General features: G+C 42.2%; 2 protein-coding genes and 1 non-coding gene across 7 annotated transcripts in view; 2 read left to right on the forward strand and 1 right to left on the reverse strand.

Annotated features, from left to right (window-relative positions):
• The window catches only part of Prkcsh (protein kinase C substrate 80K-H), an 827,425-nt gene that overhangs the window by 532,985 nt on the left and 268,361 nt on the right, over window positions 1-26,079 (forward strand). The gene's annotated exons all lie outside the window — the stretch shown is intronic.
• Window positions 1-26,079, forward strand: part of Bbs9 (Bardet-Biedl syndrome 9) — a 388,213-nt gene that overhangs the window by 109,285 nt on the left and 252,849 nt on the right. The gene's annotated exons all lie outside the window — the stretch shown is intronic.
• Window positions 7,757-7,901, reverse strand: LOC127198805 (small nucleolar RNA SNORA48). The gene has a single exon (XR_007831852.1). It is a non-coding gene; the product is annotated as a small nucleolar RNA SNORA48 (small nucleolar RNA).

The raw sequence follows: 26,079 nt of genomic DNA on the forward strand, positions 1-26,079 counted from the left end.
GAAGCTCTGTCCAAAATAGACACTTCTTTAACTTTGGCCTTTCTGTTCTTAGGCTTGGCTTCCACTGATGGACTGCTGTCAACCAAAGTCTTTCCCCATTTCTTCTCTGGATTTTCTAATTTCTTTTATCTTAAATCTTTTGTTTCATTTTGTTTTTGCTTTGTTTTTTTTTTTCAAGACAGAGTTTCTCTGTGTAGCCTTGACTGTTCTGGACTCACTTTGCAGACCAGGCTGGCCTCGAACTCACAGCCTGCCTCTGCCTCCCGGGTGCTGGGATTAAAGGTGTGCGCCACAGCTTTATCTTAAATCTTAGAATAAATCTTTGCTATGATTTGCTTTTCTACATTTCTTTTGCATTTCACTTTGGTTGATAATACAATTCCTGACTATTTAGTATCCTCTTTCTGCATTTGGGTTTCTGTGTTAGGACACTGCATAGTTAGTCAGAATGTAACATTTACAGAACTCATGATTGTCACACGGTTCTCCCTGTTGCATGTAGTTTGTTTTATGCATGTGTAGTAAAATAAATGTGTATGAAAATAAATAAAAAAGAAAGACCTTTTGGTTGAAAACGTAATTTGAAGTGTGAAAAAAACAAAACTCACAGATGGAAGGATTAAAAATAAAAAATTTTTACTAGCACTGTCCGTTTAGCTAATTGTCCAACCCACAATTTACACATGGCCTATCATTTGGTTATGTTACTTTGCACAAACTGTTGTGTTGTACACGTCTTGTGGGAATTATATAAATAAGTTATTTGCCTTTATTGTATTTGTTAGGGTAATAACCCTCAAAAAGCTCTCCTCATTAAAGTAGGAATCATGTTCTCTGTCATTTTTTTAAAATGTAAAACACAGTGTTATCCCATTCTCAGGAAGAGTGTAATAGCATTATAGATCCAGCTTTTTTGGATTTCTTTTCATAGTAAATCTGTTTAGTTTGCTTGCTCTTAGGAAGACTGCACAGCCTAGGGTAAGGAATTATATTTAGAGTGCTAATTGGGTTTATAGTCTTTTGTTTTATTAATTAAGTATTTTAATTGTAAAGTTCTACTTATTAACACACATGCTGACGGACTAGCCTCCTTAGTCATCCTGTCATCGCATCTGTCAGAGTCTTAAAGGAAAGAGCCTGTGCTGGCAGGGAAGGTGCCTCAGTGCTTTGGGTTCCCAGTTCTCTAACTGTATGAGGGCAGGGTGGTGGAGGCGGCTTGTGAAATGGAGTTGAGGCCTGAGGAAAAGTGTCAGGTATTTCCTGGTTTTAAAAGCTTTCTCCTTCTTGGTCCTTTGGCTTTAGCGCAGTGGTTCTCATCCTTCCTGACGCTGCGACCCTTCAATACAGTTCCTCGTGTTGTGGTGACCCCAGCCGGGACGTTAGTTCGTTGCTACTTCATAACTGTATTTCTGCTACTGTTACGAGCTGTAATGTAAATATCTGAGATGCGGGGTGTCTGATATCTGACCACCTGTGAAATGGTTGTTAAGCCCACTGCTCCAGAGAGCTTTCGCATCAGGTTGATAAAGGGTTAATACCTTAAAAGCCAGGTGGACTGAGAGGCTGTGGATGGGAGAGTTCTTGAGGCTGATGACTCCTTGGAGGCTTCTGAGCAGGAGCAGAGAGCTACCCCTTGGAGACCGCAGCACAGCCAACCTGCAGACGCACTCTCTGTTCCCCAAATCCCCCCTTTCTGTCCTACAAACCCCCAAGACACTCCACGCCACATTTCTGATTTTTTGTTCTGATTAAAGAGCAGTCTGCTTTTGGAAATGCATGCATTCTGTCCCCGGCCTCCTTTTTTTCTGTGACCTCTGTCAATTCCTGCTAACAGTTGGCGACTGTTTTGTCTTTCTTGAGGACTGCATCTAAGTTGATTATCTTTCCTCTCTTGGAATAGCTGGTTCTCGTTGTAACTGGACTTCAACCTGGTTTCAAAGTTTTATATATATTTACCTTTTTCTGTGTATCCCTGTTTCCTAGAGGGGAGGAAGTCAGCTGTTACTTGGAGAATATAAAAGGGAAAATAGTGTGTGTGTCTTTTAATGTTAGTTTTATGTATTGCTAAGGTCTTTGCAGAAGTACTTACAACTTTGGATGGATTTAGATTCTTTATTATTATTTAATTACCTCTCTCTCTCTCTCTCTCTCTCTCTCTCTGTGTTTGTGTGTGCACACGCCATGGCTTAAGCATACATGGAGTCTGTCTCTCCTCCCACCACGTGTGCCCTAGGGATTAAACACAGGTTGTTAGACTCGGCACCAGGGGCCTTTACGTGCTTAGATTTCTCACTCTCCTAGGTTTAGTTTCTGCATTCTGTCAATTCTTGCATGGCCTGTATTTCAGAACTAAATTTGGGACAAATTTGAGTAATTAATGAGATAAGAGATTATGCATACATCAAACTCTATAGGCTAATGTTGGATGACTTTAAATTAGAACCAGCTGTTTATTTGCTGGAAGGAAGAGCTTGAGATGTGGTAACACGCGCCATGGCTGCGCCCTGGCAGTTAGCTCCTTAGAGTCTTGCCTTCAGGAAGCCTGGACTGGAAGCCCAGTGAGGCTTAGTATGTGTGGTGTAGCAGTTCGTTGATTCACTTCCCCCATAATGCTTGTATATTTTTACCCTTTAAAATGATAGGATATTTATTAAAATCACTGAAAATGATGTTCAAACATCAGTCAATCTATCAATAAATAAAAATAATAAATGGCTAGAGCTGTTACACAGAGAAACCCTGTCTCCAAAAACCAAAAAGATGATAATAATAATAATAATAATAATAATAATAATAATAATAATAATAATAATAATAAAATGATTTTAAATAATATTAAAACAGTGCTATTGTTTAAGCCCTCTTTATAATATGAACCTGGTGTGTGTTTTGGAATTACATCTCATCTGATAAAATAGGGCTTTAGGTTTTGGTTAATTGACCTCTATGCTCCATGGACTTTGCCCTCAAACAAACCCATTCTAAAATGGCAGCCTGTGCTCAGGGGTGTGGCTGCCTCAACAGAGAGAATATGATATTCCTGTTCATTGAAACAAGGCTATTTTAAGAGTCCAGCGAGATCATTCAGTACTTAAGAGTTTGTATTGCTCTTGCAGAAGACCTGAGTTTGGTTTCAGCTCCCAAGTCAGGTGACTCACAGTTCTTGTCACTCCAGCTCCAGGGCACCCAGAGCCCTTAGCCTTCACAGGCACCTGCATAAATGTGAACATGCCCTACACAAACACACATGCCTACACATGATGGAGAATCATATGGTTATTTACAAATCCACAGCCCATGCAGTTTCAGATAGTTTAGTAGTTAAAATATAGTGAAAAAATGTTTTGCCTTTGGATACAATTTCCCCTTTCTCATTTGCGGTAATTTCTGTTTTTGTTTTTGTTTTGTTTTGTTTTTCAAGATAGGGTTTCTCTGTGTAGCCTTGGCTGTCCTAGACTCACTTTGTAGACCAGGCTGGCCTCGAACTCACATCGATCCACCTGCCTCTGCCTCCCGAGTGCTGGGATTAAAGGCGTGCGTGTGCCGCCACATCCGGCATTTGTGGTAATTTCTAACAGTGGATTTCTTTCTTGTTTCCTTTTCTCCTTATGTTTTAGATGATTAGGTGTAAATCATATTGGTTAAAAATTGAAAAATTTCAAAATATTTTTTCATGTTTATGTGGATACATCGTGTTTATATGTGCGCATGTGCATGTGCCCATGGGTGCCAGAAGACGGCACGGGCTGCCTTAGAGCTGGAGTTATATGCAGTTGTGAACGGCCTAATGCGGGCGCTGTGAGCAGACCTGAGTCCTCTGGAAGAGCAACAAGCATCCTTAACTGTTGAGCCATCTCTCCAGCCCCCTAAAGTGAAAATGATTACCTTAAAATTTTTGTTTTGTTCTGTTTGGTTTTGAAATGATGTAATGTAGCCCAGGCTGGCTTTACTCTATGTAGCCCAGGCTGGTTCTGAAATTGCAGCAGTCTTCTTGTATCAGCCTGCCGAGTGCTGGGTTATAGGTGTGAACCATCATAGCTGGTTTAATGTTTTTCTTTTTCTTTTTTGGATACAAGTTCTTGCTCACAGCCCACACTGGCCTCGAACTTACACTCCTCTTGCCTCCATGTCCCACATGTTAGGATTACTAGCACGCATGACCATGGCTGGTTCAACATTTCCTTGGGAAGAAAATGATTCAGACTTTGCCTATATTTAGTTTAAATTTCAAAAAGATTTTTGCAACAACTTTGACTGTTTAGGAATATGAAAAGCTTGTACTGGTTTTTTTGTTTTGTTTTGTTTTGTTTTTTGTTTTTTTGTTTTTTATAAACCTTTGTTAATGATGGAACAAGCAGATATATTTACTACAGGGTATTGCTAGGGGAAAAAACCCTTCTATTTTTCCAGGCCCCACCCATTTCCATACTGTGTGAATACAGCGTGGGGCTTGTGTGTGAGTTAGCAATGGAATGCCTATGAAAACAACGTTCACGAAACCTAAAGGGCAGACGAACACGAGAAATGAAAAGATAACGGCATTGAGAATAACGGAGGAGTGGAGTTAAGTCATCTCCTGGCCTTGTCAGGGTTGCAGGCTTCCAGATGGGGGAATGCTTTCTTCCTCTCTCCAGGCCATCTGTTGTTCTTTAGCATGAATGACATCACTACACTACCGCGGACACAAATGTATCTAGCACCACGTAAAAAGGCAAACTCTAGAACTCCTTACACAGTTTGGTGGAAATAAAATTACACAAATCAAAGTTACAGTCCATTGTAAGGCTTTAAAAATAATGTCCTGCTTTTGGATTCGTGTGTGGCGTCCTCTTTACTGCACAGATCAGACCCCGAGTTCTCACGGCTCAGTGGTGTGATTATTTAATGACTCATGCATCATTGAAATGAATTACTTTTCTGATGTGAATTGCTTTAAAGTAAAGGAGAAGGTCATAAGTGATCCAGTTAGACTATGCATTTCTTTCATTTAAAAACAGAGTATTATATCTTTGCCAGATGTAGAAATGTATGTTACTATTTTCTACTCAAGAATTACTTTATCATATTTATTTAGAGAGCCAGCATGTTGGTCAAATGAGTAGATAAATTAGTGGAGGTGTGGTCGGTAAACAAGACTCAGTCTTGAGGTCAAAGACATGCTGTTTCAGATCCTGAACTTGTTGTCCTTAGAAAATTCAAAGGGCATTTAGGTTGATTCTTTAAATATTTTTGGACTAGAAAGCAGTTGTGTGGTACTAGGTTACAATTGTGCTCCTCAGTTTCATAGGAATTCAATATGGCGTCAGTGAAGCTGTCTTTTTCCTGTGGATGATGGGATTTATTTGTGGGAAATTCACTTGTCTTTTAGGTCAAACATTTTACTGTCCTTCCAGCCATTGATGAATCTGCCATAGAGAATGTACACTCACTATTTGTAAAGGGTGTTGTTTGAATATCTTAGGTACACAGTTACTATTTACTATGGCAGTAAACATGCCTGAATTGTTGCTTTAGATGATGTTTTTAAAGAATTAGATTTTATTGGCATTGATTTTATGTCAGTAGTGATGTGTTCAAAAATTGTATGTAAAAATTCTCATACCACTTTAACAAAAGTAGATTTTGTTAATTCCCTGTAAACTATATTAAAACTTCCCTTATTTCCATATTTTACCTCTCTAAAAACATTTTCTTCATTCTTTGTGAGTTTCACATCATACACCCAAGTTCCACTCATCTCCCCACCCCCTCATATCAACCCTTACCCTTGCATGCTCTCCTCCAAAACACACACACACACACACACACGCACGCACGCACGCACGCACGCACGCACGCACGCACGCACACACACACACACACACCCACCAAGAATAGCAAACATTTCATCGTGGAAGTGGTGGTATGTCACAGTGTGTCCTGCAGTATATCCCTTTGTCCACACATCTTTACTTGCAAATGTTCATTGCAATGAGTCATTGATTTGGTTTGAGATCTCTGGCTTCTGCGACACCATCAATATTGGATCCTCACTGGGCCTCCTTCCCCTTATCCTGTTGTTGCCTTGTGTCATGGAGATCATGCAGCTTTGGATCAGCAGGACTGGCCCTTTCATGTGCCCTAACCATTTGCAGATGATATAGATTTTGGGATGGGCCAACTCAGAGCCCTGGATCTGGGCCTTGTTGGTAGCTGAGCTGGTCAGTTGGCTGGCTCCCCTTTATCTTTTCTCCAGCACTGCCCAGGCTAGGCTGCCCAGTGCTGCCATGAGGAGGAGACAGGGTCACAGGTCTTCTGCTCTCCTGCCCTTCTGCTGGCTCATTCCCACCTCCAGGGCCTGCTCTACTGTGCTGTCCAGTGAAGGTGTGAGGCCCACTCTCCCAAGTGCTGCAGCCTTTGGGGGGCTGGACCAACTCTCTTGCTCACCTGTGCCTTCCCCATCAGGGCCAACTCTGCTGTGTTGTCCAGTGTGGGGTGCAGGGCCAGCTCTCCCAAGTGTTACAACCAGTGACGGACAGGGCTAGCTCTCCTGTTCTCACGTCATTGGGGCCAGCTCTTCTGACATCTGCACGCCCTTCTTCTCACAGCAGATGAGTGATGGGGCCAGCTCTCCCAGCTGCCTCAGGTGGCGATGGGGCAGAGGACATCCCCCTCCCAGGCCTCCTCATGGCAGAGGAGTTGCAGAGAGAGGCAGCTCACCCTTGCCCCCACCACCAGGGCCAGCTCTGCTGTGCTGCTTAGGCAAGGTGCAGAGCCTCTCTCCTGAGTGCTGCGGCTAGTGAGAGGCAGGGACAGCTCTCTGGTCTTCATGACCCTGTAGGCAGTTTTCTCAACTGCTGGAGGTGGTGTGTGTGGTGAGGTTAAGGTGGGGGTGGTGGACAGGAAAGGGGAGAGTGGTGGTGAGGTAGGTCATCTCCTCTGTGTCCATACTGCCCCACAACAGTCCAGTGGCTGGGTCAGCTCTCCCATACTCACGTCCTCGGGCCAGCTTACCCACACCCCTGCCACGAGGGACAGCTGCCCTGTGTTGCTTGGGTGAGGTGCAGGGCCCACTCTCCTGAGTGCTCCTGCTGGGGAGAGATGTGGTTAGCTCTCCAGAGCACCAGAGCCAGTGAGGGGCGGGGCCAGTTCTGCACAGCCCCTGAACATCTATGTCGCCCCCATCTGCTGCCATGACCAGGGATGCACTTATGTTCTCTAGTGGCAGTATGAGCCACATACATCAACACTGACCCCTGCAGCTGTGTACCCATAGAGCTAGACATGGCCCTGAGCAACAGCTGGGCTTGGGACTTCCCCATGGCCCCAGGTGGTGGGGCTGGCCACTCACAACAGGCCACTCCTTCCCACCCTTGACTCTCCAGTTCCATCGCTCTTTACAGTGCTCAAGCTGCTCCACTTCTCTTTCTCCCCCCATCTCCCACTCAAGCATTGTGGTGGCTTCCGCTGCAGGCTGGTCACATAGTGGGTGGGCCCTTGGGTGACAGTCTCCATAAGTGGGTGTCTGTGGCCCCTCTGTGCAGTGCACAGGAGGGTGGGTATGCGGGTGGCATGGCTTTCACAGGTCTCTGCCTGTTGGCCTCCTCCCGTCCTGCACTGCGTGGCTCCCTGTGTCCATGGCCCACCAGTTCTGTGAGGTGGAGGGCAGGTCAGTGCATCTTTTCATGCCCTCACCATGTGGCCTGGTGGAATGCAGGGCTCTGTCTTCCTTCTGTGTTCTCACACTGCGCTGCCTGGATTTGATTTGATTTGATTTTTATGTGTCCTAGGCATAAAATAACTTTGGCCACCAAGCCAGGTATCAAGCAAGGATGAACAAAGGACTGCCATCTGCCCTGCCCCTGCCTGATGTAAGAACACCACCCCCAGCAAGGTCTCTCTTTGTCCATTGCCAGGGGGCTTATTTCCATATTTTATGTGAACATATTTTATTTTTTAAACAAAGATTTATTTATTTATTTATTTATTTATTTATTTATTTATTTATTATGTATACAGTGCTCTGCCTGCTTGTACCCCTGCAGGCCAGAAGAGGGCATCAGATCACATTACAGATGGTTGTGAGCCACCATGTGGTTGCTGGGAATTGAACTCAGGACCTCTGGAAGAGCAGTCAGTGTGCTCTTAACCACTGAGCCATCTCTCCAGCCCCAAGCATTAATCTTTTAATTGACATTGGACTAGCCTCCTGCCACTATTTTTTTTTTTTTTAGATTTATTTATTTATTTTACAGTATTCTACCTACATGTGAGCCACTAGGCCAGAAGAGGGCACCAGATCTCATTATAGATGGTTGTGAGCCACCATGTGGTTGCTGGGAATTGAACTCAGGACCTTTGGAAGAGCAGTCAGTGCTCTTAACCACTGAGCTATTTCTCTAGCCCCATATTTTATGTTTTTATCAAGCTCATGTGTATAGAGTCTGGCTACTTGAAATATGTAGTTATCAGGAAGGGAAAGAAAGAGTGATAAAGAAAAAGAAGATCCTGTGGTTACATAGTATATCTGATTCTTTTACGGAAAACTTCAGAGTTTAATTATTTGATAGTGCACACAGGTTAAAGGACAGTTTGCAGGAGTTGGTTTTCTCCTTCTGCCTTGTAAGTCCTGGGAGTTAAACTCAGGTCTTCAGGCTTGGAAACAAGGACCTTCTTGAGTTATTCTCTCTGCCTTAGGAAGGAGCTTTATAATGATAAATCACATAAGTGATTTAATTTATTATTTATATAATATATAAATTATTTACACGATATGTAATCATATATTATAGTATGTAATTACTTATATAATGTAGATAATAAATCACAACAGTGAGGACATAGACCAACAGAGACTAGTGTTGGTGCAGATATCTACCTCGACACCTAACAACCTCAAGCTTCTTAATGAAAGTTTCCATTGTGTCTATTGAAATGTTGTTTGTTGGGGTTGCACAATTTCACCTGGGGATAAAAGTGTAATTACTGAACAATTATAAGAACATTACGTCTCTTTTAGGATAGATGATAAAAATAGGTTTAAGATGTTACTTTCACATTTCCTCATTTGTGTGAATAATGCTGGGTTTCATTTAGTCAACAACGAGGCCCTATTCTATAGACAGCTTGGCCACAAGACTTTCATGCACTGTTGGGTTTGAACCCTGGACTCCACACATGTGAGGCCACGGCTGTACTTCGGAGTGCATCCTCGGCTCCATATACTTTTAGTTACTATGCCATTAATGGATAATTAATTTCCTTATTTTTCTCTGTTTATTACATACCCATTTCCAAACCAAGTCTTGATTCTTAGGTTTTTTGTTTTTTTCACTTTAAGATCTGACCTGAACTATTTGTGTAGCTTCACTCACTGATAGAGGTATTTCCTTTTAATTAGGGTTTTATTTTTATTTTATGTGCACTGGTGTTTTGCCTACGTTTATAGCTGTGTGGGAGTGTTCTCCAGAACTGGAGTTACAGACAGCTGTGCGCTGCCATGTGGGTGCTGGGAGTTGAACCCAGGTCCTCTATCAGAACAGCCAGTGCTCCTAACCACTGAGCCATCTCTCCAGCCCCCATAGAGGCATTTTTGTATTCTTTTATTTCTCAGGATAGCAGAGTTCCATTGCCTTACTGTGAGGGTGTCTTAGACGCCTTCTCTGCCTTTCAGAGTGGCCTAGAACCCTTGACGTGGCATAGAGCAGCATAGTGCTGGAAGCACTAGCTTAACGGACTCTTTCTTAGAAGCAACTACAAACAAGGGACTTCTCCTGTGTCACATCTGAAAGTTGGTCTTGTGTCTGACCAATTAGTTTCAGTAAGGCTTCATCCAATTTAGGCCTTCGGGTAGAATGCTCTCTTTTATTAACCATAGAAATTCCCTCACAGCCCTCAGACCTCCGCATAGACTTCTACCATCAGCGTGTCTATCCATCTGCCCTCTGGCTTCTCCCATCAACGCACTTGTGTATCTCTGTATATTTTTGGCCTTCATGGTGGCTCAGGAAAGGAAAAGGAGAGGGAAGAAGACTTGGCGGTAGGCTACTGTTGGGTGCAGGCTGTCATGTTTTAGCAGTCAGCGTCTTCATTCAGTTCTTAGCTGCTAGATACCAGTGCTGTACGTGGTTATCTCTACTGCGGCACCCTAGAGCTGTGTTCTTTCTGAATAAATCACATTTGGATGCTTTTATGCACTCCTAGTCATGCTGCTGTAATATGAAGTCCAAGCATGATAAACAAAAGGAATTTGTATTCAGGAGGCCAAATTCGATTTTCTAAATTCAAATAGCTGCTTTTAGTGTTCCCCTGTATAAGCTGACGGTCGCCAGCGCAGGCATTGCCACGGTGGCTAGTGTCTGGCTGCAGATGGCTCTCTTCCTGATTGGTTAATTTTGTTGAATGCTTTTTTCAAATATCCTCTATGTTCCTAAGTTAAGCTTCTTCTACTTGGAAGCAACCATTTGTTCATGGTTAGAGTGAGACCAGTGCGATCTTTTACTTTTTAATTAGTACCATGAAGGAAGGCAGCCTTAGATTTTGTGCTTAAATCATGTTAGATCTAAAGTCAGATTCAAAGAGGCACAAATTAAGAGGAATTTGTTTTTTTTTTTTTCTGTTTGCAATATTAAAGGGAGATTAATGGCCAAAGATGTTTAGGGTAAAGTCAACCTTGCCAGGTGTGATGGTGCAGACTCGTAATCCCAGGTGGGAGCTAGAACCAGGAAGATAGCAAGCTTAAATCAGATTAGCCTGCATAAGGAGCCACTCCCTCAAAAACCAAACCAAACCAAACCAAAGAAAACAGGGACCTGGAGAGATGGCTCAGGGGCTAAGAGCACTGACTGCTTTTCCAGAGGTCCTGAGTTCAATTCCCAGCAACCACATGGTGACTCACAACCATCTGTAATGTGATCCGATGCCCTCTTCTGGCCTGCAGGTGTACATGTAGGCAGAGCACTGTATACATAATAATAAATAAATAAATCTTTTAAAAAAACAAATAAAATGGGAGTTTTAAGCTTAATAGATAGTTTTTTGCCTTTTTTGACCTTATATTCTGTTATGTTATTTATATATAACTTTTAATATTTAAATCTGGTTTGCAAAGAGGAAGAAGATTCTGGAAAACGTTTCTGAAATGGACACCCAGAGGCTATGTAGACAATGTGGACTATATGGACTATGGCTAATTTTTCAACAGGCCTTAAACTGGGGATGTGGAGGGGCAGGAAAGGCAGTGAATGTGGTCAAAGCACATTTATATACTTACATGAAAAGATCATGTATGGTGAGAAATCTATTTTATTTAATGTGTGGGAAAACATTGTTCCAGTTTATATTATATGTCTTTCCACTTTAATTTTAGATAATTCTGTCATTCAAGAAAAGTTATGAGAATGTAAAACCCAGGTATCGTAGGTTTTGTGACACCGTGAAGGAAGCAAATTAATTACCTGAGTAAACCTGGAAGTGCAGGTTAGCAGCTTCCAAGGGGAAAAGAATGACCGAGACATTTTGCTGCCTGAACAGTCACCCAGAACTCTCTATAACATTGCATCATCATCTTCAGCCTTCTGGCCCAGTATATCTGACAGACATATTTGCAAGGCAGGAACTATTGAGGACTTGCTTACCCTGTCTTGGTGGAGTTTGGCCGTCGACTCCGCCTGCATCCAAGCTTGCCCTTTTTAAGCAGGATTCTGTCTGTGGCAGAAACGAGGACATTTTGCCCAGTGGCTGGTTTGCCACATTTGAAGCCATCTCCATAAGGAGGTTCTTTGATGTTCATCATCTTCTTTGAGGTAGGCAGGGTGCTGCCAGGAGTTAACCTGTCTTTTGACAAAGAATCCTTAAAACAATAAGAACAACTTTAAGAGCCATATTCTGTAGGTCTCTGAAGCTTTTGAAGACCTTATCTATTTTACCTTATCCATCTATAGAGTCATGTCTACCTGTTACACCTAGGATGTACATTCTTGCGATATAAGTAGACTAGTAACTGACATGGCCATGATTTGATCAACTAACCAGATAGTTTAGTTTTGCAATGAAGCTTAGTTGCTTAGGGGTTAAGATGTTTTTAGGTCTAGATAGAGGTTTTAAGTTGATAGAGATGAAATATGATAGATACTGATTTACATTCAGAATTTTAGACTCACCAAGATAGGAAAGATGTTTTCTTCAAGGTTGCCAAATACAAATAGCCGAAACATTATGAATGTAACATTAGTATAATTCCTGATTGCTTCATGGTTCTTCTTGCTGTATGTAGTTTATTTTATGTATGTATAATAATATGAATGTATATGTAAAAAATATTAAAAAAATAAATAAAGTCCCTCCTATGGGGCAGGCCTCAAAAAAACGTGAAACTGTTCTTGGGAAGCACCGTAGTGCAATTCAGTCGCTGCACTGACTGTTAACTTTATATTTGTGAAAATGTTCAGAGACTGTGGCTGGGTGTGGTGGTATACATCTGCAAAGCCAGTGCTCACAAGACAGAGGCAGAGGGATCACAATTTTGAATCGCACCTGTTATTTGAGTCCCACCCAGATTGGGCTCAACGTAAGACCCTGTCTTAAAATTTTAAAAGAAGAATTGATATTTTCATTCTTTAGTGACTCTTGGTAGCAGTTTTCTCAGCAGTCCCCGGGAGCGGAAGTTCTGCGGAGAAGATTTTAGTGTTCCATGCTGTGTGGGTCAGATCACCCAGAGGCCCTTTGGGAATAGAGAACATTTGTATCTGGGCATCTAACGTAGTTTAGAACACTTGTATTCACAGATTGTGTTAGCTTCCATGCTCTCAATGTTTGATTTGTGATTTGGAAATTCCCAAAATTGCTTCACTGGCATGTTGGGAAGCCGAGGGAGCAAGAAGGGCTTTTAGTGAAATTGTACCTATGACCCAGACTTGGCCATTCTTGGACCTTGCCAGGGAAAACACTCTCATGGGTCAGTACTTTCTTCTGTTATCTTGAGAGATTCTTCCTGTCTCCCTCCTTCACTGACTAACCTCTGACACCCCAGGCCTGCATCTCTTTCCAACAGAGGTGAGTAAACACTCTTGGTATGTGAAGATTAAAGGCCTATAGCTACTGCAGGTGCCCTGAAGCAAATTTGTTCAGAATTAATTTGGCACCTTTAAAGGTGCTTTGTTTAGGATGGGAAACCAAATAGCATTCTACAGCGTGCCCTGACTCTCAGAGCTTGGGGCTTTTGCTACAAACAACAGAAGAGAGGGGACACTGAAAGTAAGGGACATTTACTCTTCAAAGGGAAGGTTTTGTCTTTCTGGGCCTGGTTATCTTCAAGAATATTTCAGAGTGAAGAAGAAAATTTTAATGGAAATACATTTCTGTCTCTGATATAGAGGAGGCTTTTATGGGAGAGACTGTTGACAAGGGAGGGAAAACACTCCGCTTTTCTGGGACGTAAGCCCTAGAAAACATGCCAGAGGAAAGGAACACGGAGAAATGAGAACCTTATGGCCGCAGGATGCGCTGTTGGGAATTACTGCAGGAGTCACTGGGTACCCGAGGACATCAGCTTTGTTTCAGAGCGAAAATCTTTTCAGTGAACTTCAGGGCTCTGCAGACATAAAACTGTGCCCCAGAACACACCGAGAGAGATGTGCCGTAAGGAACAGAATAAGTTTCTGTGCGACGACGGGAAGACGTGGCTGGTGAGCCATGCATGGCTTGACCTATGGCATATCCACTCTGCAGCAGAGCACGATTCTGGCACCAGAGCTGGCAATTTGGAAGTGAAAGGGATCAGAAGAAAGGCAGGAAGAGGCAGACCCATTCATAGGCACACACTTCTCACTGTTTGCAGAATAAGCACTAAAATATATGTTACACAGCGTGTTATAACCAATAGAGTGGCTTCTGGGAGTTAGTTATATTCTATTTAGAAATAATAGGTGATGGCAAAGGCAGTGTTTGGTAATAATTTTGAATTAGGCTGGTAAGATGGCACATTAAGAGTCATGAGGGCTGGGAGTGTGCTAGAACTCAGTTGGTAATGTGCTTGCTTAGTATGCTGAGGCCCTGGGCTTGATTGCCAGCCTGGCATAAACCAGGCATGGGGTACACCTGTGGTCCTCACACTGGGGAGGGGAAGGCCATGGGGTCAGGGGTTCAAGTTCAGCTTCAGCTGTGTGGAAAGCTCACAGTCAGCCTCGGCTACGTAGACTTAGTTTCCTTATTCTTCTCTTTCTTTTTTTAAGGAATCATGAAAGAATACCTCTCTATAGGACACAGTTGATGCTGGTAGGTAGCAATACCATCATGCCATTGAAAACATCTTGAATGATCATGTCCCTTAGAATAGTTATCAAATACATTTTGTCAGTTCTTTAGGATTTTACCATAGTGAACCTTTTGAAATTTCATTGGGTATACATTTTATTGCAACCTTTTCTTTTTCAGGAGATACGCTAAATTTCCTTTTTTGTTGGATTGAATTATTGACTTGAAAATAAGTGGAAGAAGCCAGGCATAGTGTTGCATGCCTTTAATCCCAGCACTCGGGAAACAGAGGCAGACAGATCGCTGTGAGTTTGAGGCCAGCCTGGTCTACAAAGCGAGTTCAGGACAGCCAAGGGTACACAGAGAAACCTTGTTTAGAAAACCAAACCAAACCAAACCAAAACAACAAAAGGAGAGGCGAGTTAAAAAGCTTCTGAGTTCAATGATATTCCAGTTCAGGACTTATTCCTGTGTGGGGTTATCATAATGCTTAATGCAGGGGACTGTCACCCACCAGCTAACCAGCTCATCACTTAAGAGACCTCATGCAGAGTGCAAATTCTCTGAACCTCTGCCTGCCCCTTCTTTCTGTAAAATGCGTCTCCTGCCAGCATCTCCCTCATAGGGTTGTTCAGGGCGTTAGAGTTCACATCAGCCTTTGGAGAGTGCCAGGCACCTAGTACTACCCCTGGCCATGTGGCTGTAGCTTTGTTACACATGCCAACTGGCTTGCTCTTGGTGATTGTTTGCCTTTTGAGAGTGTCTAACTATAGTGACGGAATTAAATCACTTAACAGAGCGACAGTTGTTTCTGCCTGCCTCTTATTTAGAAGATTGGGTCCAAGTCAGAAAGCTACACAAAGCCTCTAAGTGTTTCCTCATGAGAATGTTGTAACGGGTCACTTCAAGACGTCAATTAGTGCCCACATGTGCAGGGTTCTGTTTCCGCTCCCTTCATTTAATGCGAGCTGTTTAGATGAAAGGGAGTTGGAGATTGTGATTATTTTTTGTTTTTATTGTGTTTTGCTTTTTTTTCCCCCCCCTTTGGCTTTTTGAGATAGGGTTTCTGTGTGTAGATATGGCTGTCATGGACCGGCTTTGTAGACCAGGCTGTCACCGAACACAGAGATCCACTTGCCTCTGCCTCCTGAGTGCTGGGATTAAAAATACAAGAGATTGTGGTTCTTAAATTGATCTGATTCAGGGAGACAGCTAGTTGTGGCTTCTTCATCAAGGCCTTGAACTGTAGTGCACGCGGAGGCTGGGATGGGCCGGAGCCACTGACTTAGTGCAGCACAAGTGAACAGCTTAAGCCTTTCTCCTTGTTCCTATGGAGTCAGGGCCCAGTTCTGGGATGAAGATCTTCCCAGCAGTCACCAGCCTTTGATTGTTACTGATACTGTTGCTCACTTAGGGAAGATTTGGGAGAGAGTCATCTGTCTGCTGCCGCCAAATATGTTATTGGTATCGAGATCCTGCACACAGCAGTCGCATTGTCTGTGAGGGGCATGCCATCAGTCTGGCAGTCGCACCCCACCTTTCCCCTTGCTGGCTGCGTCTGGCCGTTTGACTCGCAGTGGCGTGCATGCCCAGGCTGTGAGTCACAGCATTAAAACAGAAAGATGCACACTGTATTTCAATGATCTGTCTTTTGTCTGCACTTGGTTTAAGTTTTCAAATTGCTGCTCTTACTTTTTAGTACTTCTGGTCAGAAATGTACGTTTGATTTCTCTCTGACACATCCTTTTTGCAGTGGCTTGGGGTTTAAGGCAAGTGATTTTCCCTGACTCGGTCCAGTTAGAGTTGACTCTAGTTGGTACCAGCTGAAGTAAGATTGAGCCCGATCTATGCTGCTGATTTTTGTTTCGCTCCCAGTAATGTTGAACTGGAGCAAAGCCATGTGCTGTGTGAATGAGCTCTTGTCAAGCATGCAGACGTTCATTTACATGAGGCATCATTAGACGACTTGAATGTATATCTCATGGTGGGCAAAGTCCAGTTGCCCCTGGATTAGCTTTCTGGTATGAAATTTCATCTGCTAACTATCAAAGTAAAAAATCTTTAAATATGTTGACAAGGGTTATGTGGCCAATCATGTATTCTACCTTTGAAGTAAATAGGAACAATCAACAGTCATGGTAATTTAATATTTATTTAGCCTTTGCCTTGTGTGAGTAGCTAGCTTGAGCCTGTTGTCTCAAACAACACCATGGTCAGGAGGAACAGTGGCTTGTATTCTGCATAGCACAGTAGGGTGACTGTGGTTGCATCAGAACAGCCAGGAGGCTTGAGGCCTTACACAGATGCTAGATGGCTGGGGTGATGGATACGGTAGTTACCTGGTTCTTACTATATACTGAATGTGTAGATCAAAACATAAACTACCACATAAGCATCTATAACTTTATGTCAATATATGTGCATTAGGTTCAGTTCACACTAAATGGCACATTTTGAAGTAGGCATTGTTCCTAATTATTTTTATAGATGACCTAAGAAAGTCTGAGGTGCGCTAGGAAGCTTTTTTTTTTTTTTTAAGTCAGTCTTTAGCATCTGGGCTATTGGTTTCTAGTCTATTTTTATTACCTTTCATGTCATAAATTGTCATGGAGACTAAAGACGAGCCATTCAAACAGGGTAGCTGAGACTCTGTGTACAAGGATAAGAAACACAAGAGGAGATGCATCTTGATGCTGACTCCAAGGAAGCTCATTATTTCTGCACACAAAGGACCATGAAATAGGCTTTCTTATTTGATCCTCGCAGAGTGGCTGCAACTACAGCAGAGAGCTGCCTGGCAGGAGCTCTTGTCCTAGGCGGGGCTGTCTGTGAGCCTTGCTGATGATGGGGAGGGGCTGGGACAGTGAATGCCTGGAACCACACTTCCTCCACTCTCCAGTCTCCTGCCAGCCATCCTGTTTGGCCAGTTCACCTGGAAGCAGGAGGCAGAGGGATCCTTGGATACAGTGGTCAGTTTCTTCTTGCCTGGATTTAATTGGAAACAGATGGAAGGTTTGCAAGGAAAACAGAACATATCCAGTTCATAGATGCCTTACTGGGAAAATAGTTTCTCAGTATCAACAAAAATGCCTATAGTTATGGTAAAGAGGATATAGGTAAGACTCTTTCTTTATAGTTGCCACCAGAGTTACCTTTAGGACTTGGGACAGATTAACTCTGGACATACTTTTCTTTTTCCCATCCCCTTGTTGTTGTTGGTTTTTTTTCCTTCCTAAGACAGGGTTTCTCTGTGTAGCCTTATAGACCAGGCTGGCCTCAAACTCACAGCAATCTGCCTGCCTCTGCCTCCCAAGTGCTGGGATTAAAGGTGTGCACCACCACGCCCAGCTCTCCCATCCCCTTGTTTAAAATAAGTATGGATAAACTGGGTGTGGTGGCGCATGCCTGTAATCTCATTACTCTGGGAAGCAGAGGCAGGTGGATCATTGTGAGTTTGAGGCTAGCCTGGTCTACAAAGTAAGTCTAGGACAGCCAAGGCTACACAGAGAAACCCTTTCTCAAAAACCAAACCAAACCATAACAACTACGACAAAAGTATGAATAACATTACTAATACTATCCCTTTTTGGTAAATTTAATAGTGATTTACAAAATAGTGACACATTTTGAAAGTTTACTAACACAGGTATATTCACACTTTACCATTCTTATTAGCTCTCTTCCTTTCTTTAAGCCTCTCTCACACCCAACCTAGGGCCTCATACATACTAGCCAGGAGTTTTACTACTTAGCTATATACCCTTGCCCTCTTTGTTCCTTTTTTATTTTAAGATTATGTCTTAAAATATTATTTAACTTTATTTTATTTGTGAGTGTCAGATCCCCTGGAAGTGGAGTTACAGATAACTGTGAGCTGCCATGTAGGTGCTGGGAATTGAATCTGTGTACTCCTAACTGCTGAGCCATCTCTCCAGACCCCTTGAGATTGTGTTCTTAAGTTGTTCTAGCCTTAATTGTTTCTTTTTAACATGGTACACTGTCAAGTAAAGCTCTCAGCTTTTCTCTTAGAGGACTTGTTTATCTTTCGCCTACTTTGGAAGGATACTTTTGCTGGGTATAGAATTCCAGGTCAGCAGTCATAGTCCATTAGCACTTAACACAATCTGCTGGTCATCTGGCTTCCGTAGATACCACTGAGAAGTTGGCTGTTCTATTGTAAGTATATTTTAAGAAGTTATACAATTTCTTTTCTAGGTGCTTTAAGTTAAGAACAATTATTTCAGTTTGGTGTGTGTGTGTGCATGGGCATTGACATGTTTGGAGGTTAGAGGACTACTTGGAGGAGATGATTCTTTTTTTTATATCATGTAGGTTTTGGGGATTTAGCTCAGGTTATATCAGGGTTGTCAAAAGCACCTTTATATGCTGATCCATCTTGCCTGCCTCTTCATTTTTTTTAAAGTTTGATTTTCACCATTTTTATTAGAATAGGCTGAAGATTTTATTTATTATTTCTACAGGTTTTATTTAGGTATTATTTCTGTAATACTTTAAAAAAGAGAGTTAAAAAAGACTGGACCATTAAATAACTGTTTAAAGAACATATGGCTACTCTTTTTAAATTAAACCTATTTGTGTGTGTGCATGTGTGTGGAAGTCAGAGGACCCTTTTGGGAGTTGGTTCTCTTTCTGCTGTGGGTTTTGGAAATAGAACTCTGCTTATGAAGTTTGCAAGGCACTTTCATCAGCTGGGCCGTTGCTCTGCTCCCTGGTTCCTCCGTAAGGTAGGTTTCCACATTCCTTATTAACACTGATGTGCCACCCAAGCTGATCTGAGTTCATGCCTGCTCATCCTCTCCAGTGCTCCCATGACAGAGACCCATAGGTTCTTAACAGGATAAGAGTAATTATGAAGCCAGGCAGAAAAGCCAAGGAAAATATAACAAAAAGTCTTTTCCTTTATATGGGACTGCCCTTGTTTATCCTCAACATATGAAAAGAAATCCTTGCCCATTATAGATTAGTGAAGTGTAATATAGACTTGCTCCTTTTCCTTTGTAATTTCATGATTAATTGTGCACCCTCTACTCCTCCTCCATTGTATTTTGGAGACAGGGTGTCGTTGTTTGAATGAGAAGGTGCTCCATAGGCTCAGGTATTTGCATACTTGGTGCCCATTTGGTGGAGCTGTTTGGAAAAAGTTTAGGAGGCATGGCCAGAGAAGTATGTCACTGGGGACAGACTTTGAGTATTTATAGTTTTTCTAAGTCTTTGCTACATGTTTCCACACGAGAATGTGAGCTTTCAGCTTCCTGTTTCTGCCGCCATGTCTGCTGCTCCCTTCTGTGCTTTGCTGTCTTCACCTTGGTGGACTTTGATCCCTCAGGAACTATAAGCTCAAATAAACCCTCTCTTCTGTTCCTTGCCTTCGTCACTTTGTGCTATCACAGCAGTAGAAAAGAAACTAATATGCAGGGTCTCACTCAAGATGGCCAGCCTCTAATCTGTGATCCAACGGCATCAGCCCTTGAGTGCTGGGGTTGTAAGTGCCAGGTTGACAAATACTTTTTGATGAAAAGCAAACAAAATTTGAAGCATTATTCAAAGTGAAGAATTTTGAAAATGTTAGAAGATTGTGATTTAAAAAGACAAGTTATATCTTGGTGAGGTGGTGCACAACTTTAATCCCAGCACTTGGGGAGGCAGAGGCAGGCAGATCACTGTGGGTTCAAGACCATCCTGGTCTACAAAGTGAGTCCAGGACAGCCAAGGCTACACAGAGAAACCCTGTCTCAAAAAACAACAACAAGAAGAAGACATGTTATTTTATGTAATAAATTTGTAGTTAAGGCATTATACTACGGAAGTATTTTTCATTCCACACTGAATTCATTTTATATTATTATTGCTGAAGTCTTTATAGTATTACTATTATCCAAAACAAAAACATGGGTGAAAAGAAGCAGAGCTTTTGTAACTTTAAAATATGTCTCTTTTTTAAAAATGCAGTCTTTGAATATCTTAGAGTTAAAGTGAAGAGCTGCTTTTCTTTTGATTCTAATCTGAGAAGGTTTGTGTACCGAATCCTGTCAGCCAGATATTTGAACTATTAGGTTATATTGCAGGGTGGAAAGTATCTCAAGCATTTTCATTTCTTGAGAGGTTATGTTGTGAAAAATTTGTTTTGTAAGAGTAGACGTACAAAAAGCATGTGCCTCTGTTATTGCCTAGACTCCAGTATGAGATAGCTTTGAAAGGGTTCCCACATGTGCGTGGGGGCCACTCTCACAGTCAGATTCTTTTAGATACCAGAGTAATTTGTTTCACATTTTACGCATTGAAAAATTCCCTCAAATTCTATCTTCATCTGGCATGATGTATCATAGAAGAAGTATACAAGAAGATACTTTGGCAGGCAATTGAGATAGCAGATTTTATAAGCAATCCATTGGCTGAAATGAAATTTGTAGGAACACGCCCTGTGCACAATGCCTGAGGAGTTCAAAAGCCATGGAACGGGGAGGGGGCTGTGCAGACTTCATCACCAGTAAGTGCTGTGAGTGCCCATTAGTTCTCACCTCATAGCATGTCTTCGCTTTTACTGTGTCACCCAACTGTGGGCATGCAGTAACAAAATTAAGATTTTTATTCTTCTGATAGTATATCTTTATTGGATAAGAAGCAGTGCAGTGTTTTGAAGTCTTTTGAACTCACAGGGCACTTAACAGCCTTCGTAATAGTAGTAGCAGATGCAATTAGCAACCACAAAGAAAGCCATTTTCATTCCTTGCCTAGAAAGGCACATAGTGTGTATGTGTGTGTGTTTGTGTGTGTGTATGTGTGTGTGTATTTTTATATTCATGGCTTGTCATAAATAATGTAGAATTTAAAATAACCCATATTAGTAATCAAACATGTTCTAAAAATTGTCCCCCTTACTACAGTCTTTGCTTTAGCACATATTTGTTTTATAGAAATTTCTTAATTTTAAAGTCAGAGAGACATTGAGAGTATCCAATAACAAAAAACGTTACCAACTTGGGTTATGTTCCAATGCATTTGGATGACTTACTTATTGCTGAGTGTGGTTATAAATTAGTAAGTTTTATAGAAGCCTAGTAAACAAAGACTTGTGTGACAACAGAAGGACTCATCTCATTCAATTTGTTGTGAAAATTTTATTTTATAATATCCAAAATTCAAGATCTAAAACAATTGCAAAGTATCGTTAGCAGGCCTATAACATGACCTCATTTAGTGAGTGGCAAGTCAAAAGCCAAGTGAACCAAGTGGCCTACGACCCTGAGAGTGTCTGTATAAGCAGGTAGGACTGAGGCCGCCCGAGTGCATACATATCATCTCCTGTCTGGTGAAAGATATGTAGCCAAGGTACTGGTTTGTGTTCTCAGGACCTTGGGCATCTGGGTGACTGTATCCCTTCAAGAGCCCTTCTAGTTAGAAGACAGCAGTGTCCTCCCAAAACTATGGAATGAAGTTAGCAAGGACCCAGTGTGGAAGATGCAGCTCATCAGAGCCTTCTCTGCTCTTCTGAGAGACGATGGAGTAGAATTAATAACTGTTATCAAAATGAACTGCGAACTCAAATTTGAAGATTTACTTTTTAATTTTTAGTGATTAGCCTAAACTTTCAGGCAATAGTAAAGTAGACCAAGTATAAACATAGGGGAGTTTTAAACACCATTTTAGCTGGATTGTATTTAAGAATTAGTATTTCTAAGATTTATCGTAAGGTTAGATGCTAACAGTTTGCTATCTGACATTTTATGAGTATAGAGCTATAGGAAAGCAGCCCTTTGGGGGTTGAATGACCCTTTCATAGGGATTTCCCAACACCATTGGAAAACACAGACACTTACAGTACAGTTCATAACAGTAGCAAAATTACAGTTATGAAGAAGCAATTAAAATAATTTTATGGTTTGGGGGTTACCACAAAATGAGGAACTGTATTAGTGTCACACTGTTAAGAAGATTGAGAACCATTGAGAACCCTAGTTCTCACCAGCCCTGGAGTGTGACGTTCTTTAAATGTCATGAACAAAGGGCCTGCAGGAACAGCAGTTTTGTGTTTTCTCAGATACATTGCTAGAATTGAGAACTGCTAACCTAAACTAACTTAAAATCAACAGTTTTGAGCTAGATTCTTCTAGCTGCTAAAAGGTACATTAGTTCATTGGCTTAGGTGCTTCACTTTTCAAGTGAGGAAACTCAGACAGGAATAGAGAAATTGACATGGTGTCTGTCTTGGTTAGAGTTTTTGGCCAACCTTATATAAGCCAGGGTTGTCGGGGCAGATGGAACTTCAACTGGGAAAACGCCTCCATCAGAGTGGCCTGTGGGAAAGTCTTTGTGACATTCTAGTGGAAGCTGGCTGAGTGGGCATAACAGGCAAGCCTGGGGGTCCAGCGGCAAATCCTTCAGGGAGGAGGGGAGCCCTTCCTTCTCCAGCATAAATGACATGTCTCTGATGGTCATGGTGGAGGAGTGGAGTGAGAGAGCATTTATTTTGTGAATCAGGGACGCTATACACCTTGGGCAGTGGGAGGGATTTTGGGGGTGAATGTGTTTGACTCACTGGGGCTAGGAGTGCCAGGGATACTTCCTTTACATGAAGCAGCACAGTCCTATCATAAGAAGGGAAACACAGTGCTTAATTATCCTATGGGAATGAGGGGTGGGGGAAGAACTCCAGGTAAGGTTAGAGGTATGGGAAAAGCCAGTGTACCAAGACATCTCATTTGCGTGGAGAGTATTTCCATGAATTCCAAGGTGCACACCAAGCAGGTTTCTTATTGGGAAAGGGTTGGGCTGTAGTCTCCCTGAGGGCTATGTGACACTCCTTAGAGGATTTAGGGCTTCCCCAGATCAGGCAGAGAAGTAGGAAGCCAGCTGAGGAATGGAGACTGTCATTTTGGCACAGAGCTCAGGAGCTATAGTGATGCCAGACTTCAACCTTAGCAGCAGAGTCCAACACATGTCTGGTGGGCATCGCCAGCTGTTGTCTTCATCTCTTCACTCATACTGTGGAAACCAACTTTCCCCCTGGGAATGGATTCATACTTAGCATTCTCAGCCTAAAACCTAGGAATCTTCTTTGACTTTTTCATGTCACTCTTTTTCCAGATTCCACTGACAACCATGTGCTATCACTCACTCTGTGTGTTGTCTTCCTTCTGTCTATTGTTAATTCACTGGTTTTGCTAAGAATGGAGCCCATGATGTAATTTCTTCCTCCTCCTCCTCCTCTTCTTCTTCTTCTTCCTCTTCCTCATCCTTCTTCTTCCTCTTCTTTTTTTCTTGAGACAGGGTCTCACTATGTAGCTCTGGCTGTCTTGGAACTCACTATTTAGACCAGGCTGGCCTCGAACCCATAGAGATCTACCTGCCTCTCCCTCTCAAATGCTGGGATTAAAGGTGTGCACTACACAGTTGGCTTAGAACTTTTAAAAAGTATATTTTAAATAATTCTTTGAGAATTTAATACAATGTACTCTGATCATATTTAGCCCTCTCTCTAATCTACAAACGCCTCCTAGATCCACTCTCTACCTTTCTACCTACTCCTTAATTTCTATCCACCTTCCAAGTCTAAGTTTTGCTGCCCATATACTAATGGGTGTGGGGCCATCCACTGGAGTGCGATCAACTTTCTGGGGTCCACACTCTTGAAGAAAACCCATACTCCCCACTCAGAAGCTTGCTAACTGTCCAGAGGCCTCCCCACCACATGCCAAAATGTGGGCTGGCTTGATCTGTTCAGCAACCACAGCTGCTATGAATTTATGAGTAGTGTGCCTGCTTCTGTCACGTCCAGAAATGGATGTTTCACTAAGCTTTCTCAGCCTCTGGATCTTAAAAATCTTTTTACCCTTGAACCTTGAGTGTGTATGTATGTATGTATGTATGTATGTATGTATGTATGTATGTATGTATGTGTTACAGACATCCAATTCTAATTTAATACTCCATTGACACTTATTTTATGTACTTTGACCACTTGTGGGTTTCTGTCTTAACCACTGTCTACAGCACAAAGAAACTTTCTGGTTAGGGCAGAGGAGTGGTAGGAAAGGAATAAATACTAATGATATTTGAAAAAGCTATATGGGAACCAATTGTTATACAAACTTACTAAATTATCTATCTACCAATTATCTATCTATCTATCTATCTATCTATCTATCTATCTATCTATCTATCAATATATTGATTGAAGTTACCATTGTCTAAGAGACAAGACTTCTTCAACAAGCCATATTTTTTGAAACAAAAATCCCATTTGTAGGTGTAGAATACCTCACTTCATGTTGCTTAGGGGCGTTCTAGAGACTCTAAAACAATACAGGCCATTGCTACGGTTCTCCCTTGTCTACAAGAAATTAATAGTAAGACCCTATTGCTGAAAATACCACATGCCTTGGTCACAGGAGATGGAGAAATTGCAAAGCCTCCTTCTGCTGACAAGCTCTCACTGTACTGGAAGTGTTGTTATGTTGGCTGCTGAGGAAAAAAGTCACTAACTGTCTTACCCAGCTGTGAGTCCTGTACATTACAGTAATGACCAACATGGCAACATATCCTCATTGGCGCAGCAGTGCCACAGATGTTATGGGGGTAAACAACTGCCTTCTGATTCGATTTAAGACCTACTTCCTGCTCCAGAGATGGAAACATATGCCTGATCCCGCAAATATGGCCAAGATCCATGGTTGAGGAGGTCCCAGGTCCTACTGGTGAAAGTCCTACTTGTATTCTGCTGAGTGGATGCAGCAGTAGACTGCCCTCCGCATTCATATCTAGATTTTCTATCAGAGAACCCATAAAGACACATCCACATGGCCATAGGTAGGAGGATGATCTAATTCATCTCCCATCCTTGCTGAGATGTGCCTGAGAGGGAAAGGTGGCTCTGGTAACAGTGTTACCCACACAAGAGGCATTAGTCAAACTAGGCTGTACTATTATGCTAGCTAGCTCTGTGATTCTCAAATAGGAATGACTTTGCCCCAATCTCTGAGGGATGTTGCCCAGGGTTTGAAGAAAGTTTTTGGTTGCCATGACTTCAGCGGGGTGGGATGCTGTTATTGGCATCGGGTGGATGGAGGTCAGGCAGGCTGTCATACACGGGAAGCCCTCATAACAAGGACTAATCTGTGTTTGTTCAACTAATTTTGCAAGTTCATGTTTAGTTGCTTCAACGTTAGATGTTGTGCTAGATTCTGAGTATTTATGAGGCAAGCAGTTATGGTCACTGAATTCATGGAACCTGTAGGGGAGGAGACTGAGATTAAATACAAAATGTCACGACTCTTCTGTAACAGTAAGCATGCTATGATAGAACAATCCTAGGTGCTTTGGGAATGTCTTAATGGGCGACCAAACCTGGAGTATGAGATCAGGGTAACAGTTTTGGCATTTGAAATGTATTCGTGTGAGTTTACTTGAACCGAGTATTGATCCCTTTGAAGAGGAGAGAAGGAAGACACTAGGTATCCAGGGAACATAGAGTGACCATCTCACAGACCTAGGAGTGGGCCACAGTGATGGAGGCTGTGGAGGTCGATGGCGGAGACAGGGCGTTAGGTGTGGGAGGTCACTAATGGAGCCTGGTGAGATCAGCATGCAGCAAGATGGGAAATCATTGCAGGGTCCTAATCCAGGGAGTGATGTGATCAGATGTGCGTTTTAAAGAGGACAGTGTTTGTGAGCAGCTACCTAACTGTGGTACCGTGCTCCCAGCACACATGATCTGCCGAGTCCAGCCCTGTGCTTCTGTGTGAAAGCTCTTCCGACTTCTTTTCTAAAAAAGTTCATGTATTAACACTTTGTTGGCCATTTTTTTTCTGGCATTCTTTTTTATTCAAT

Source organism: Acomys russatus, chromosome 14 (assembly GCF_903995435.1).
Source record: "Acomys russatus chromosome 14, mAcoRus1.1, whole genome shotgun sequence".
NCBI classification, from domain to species: domain Eukaryota; kingdom Metazoa; phylum Chordata; class Mammalia; order Rodentia; family Muridae; genus Acomys; species Acomys russatus.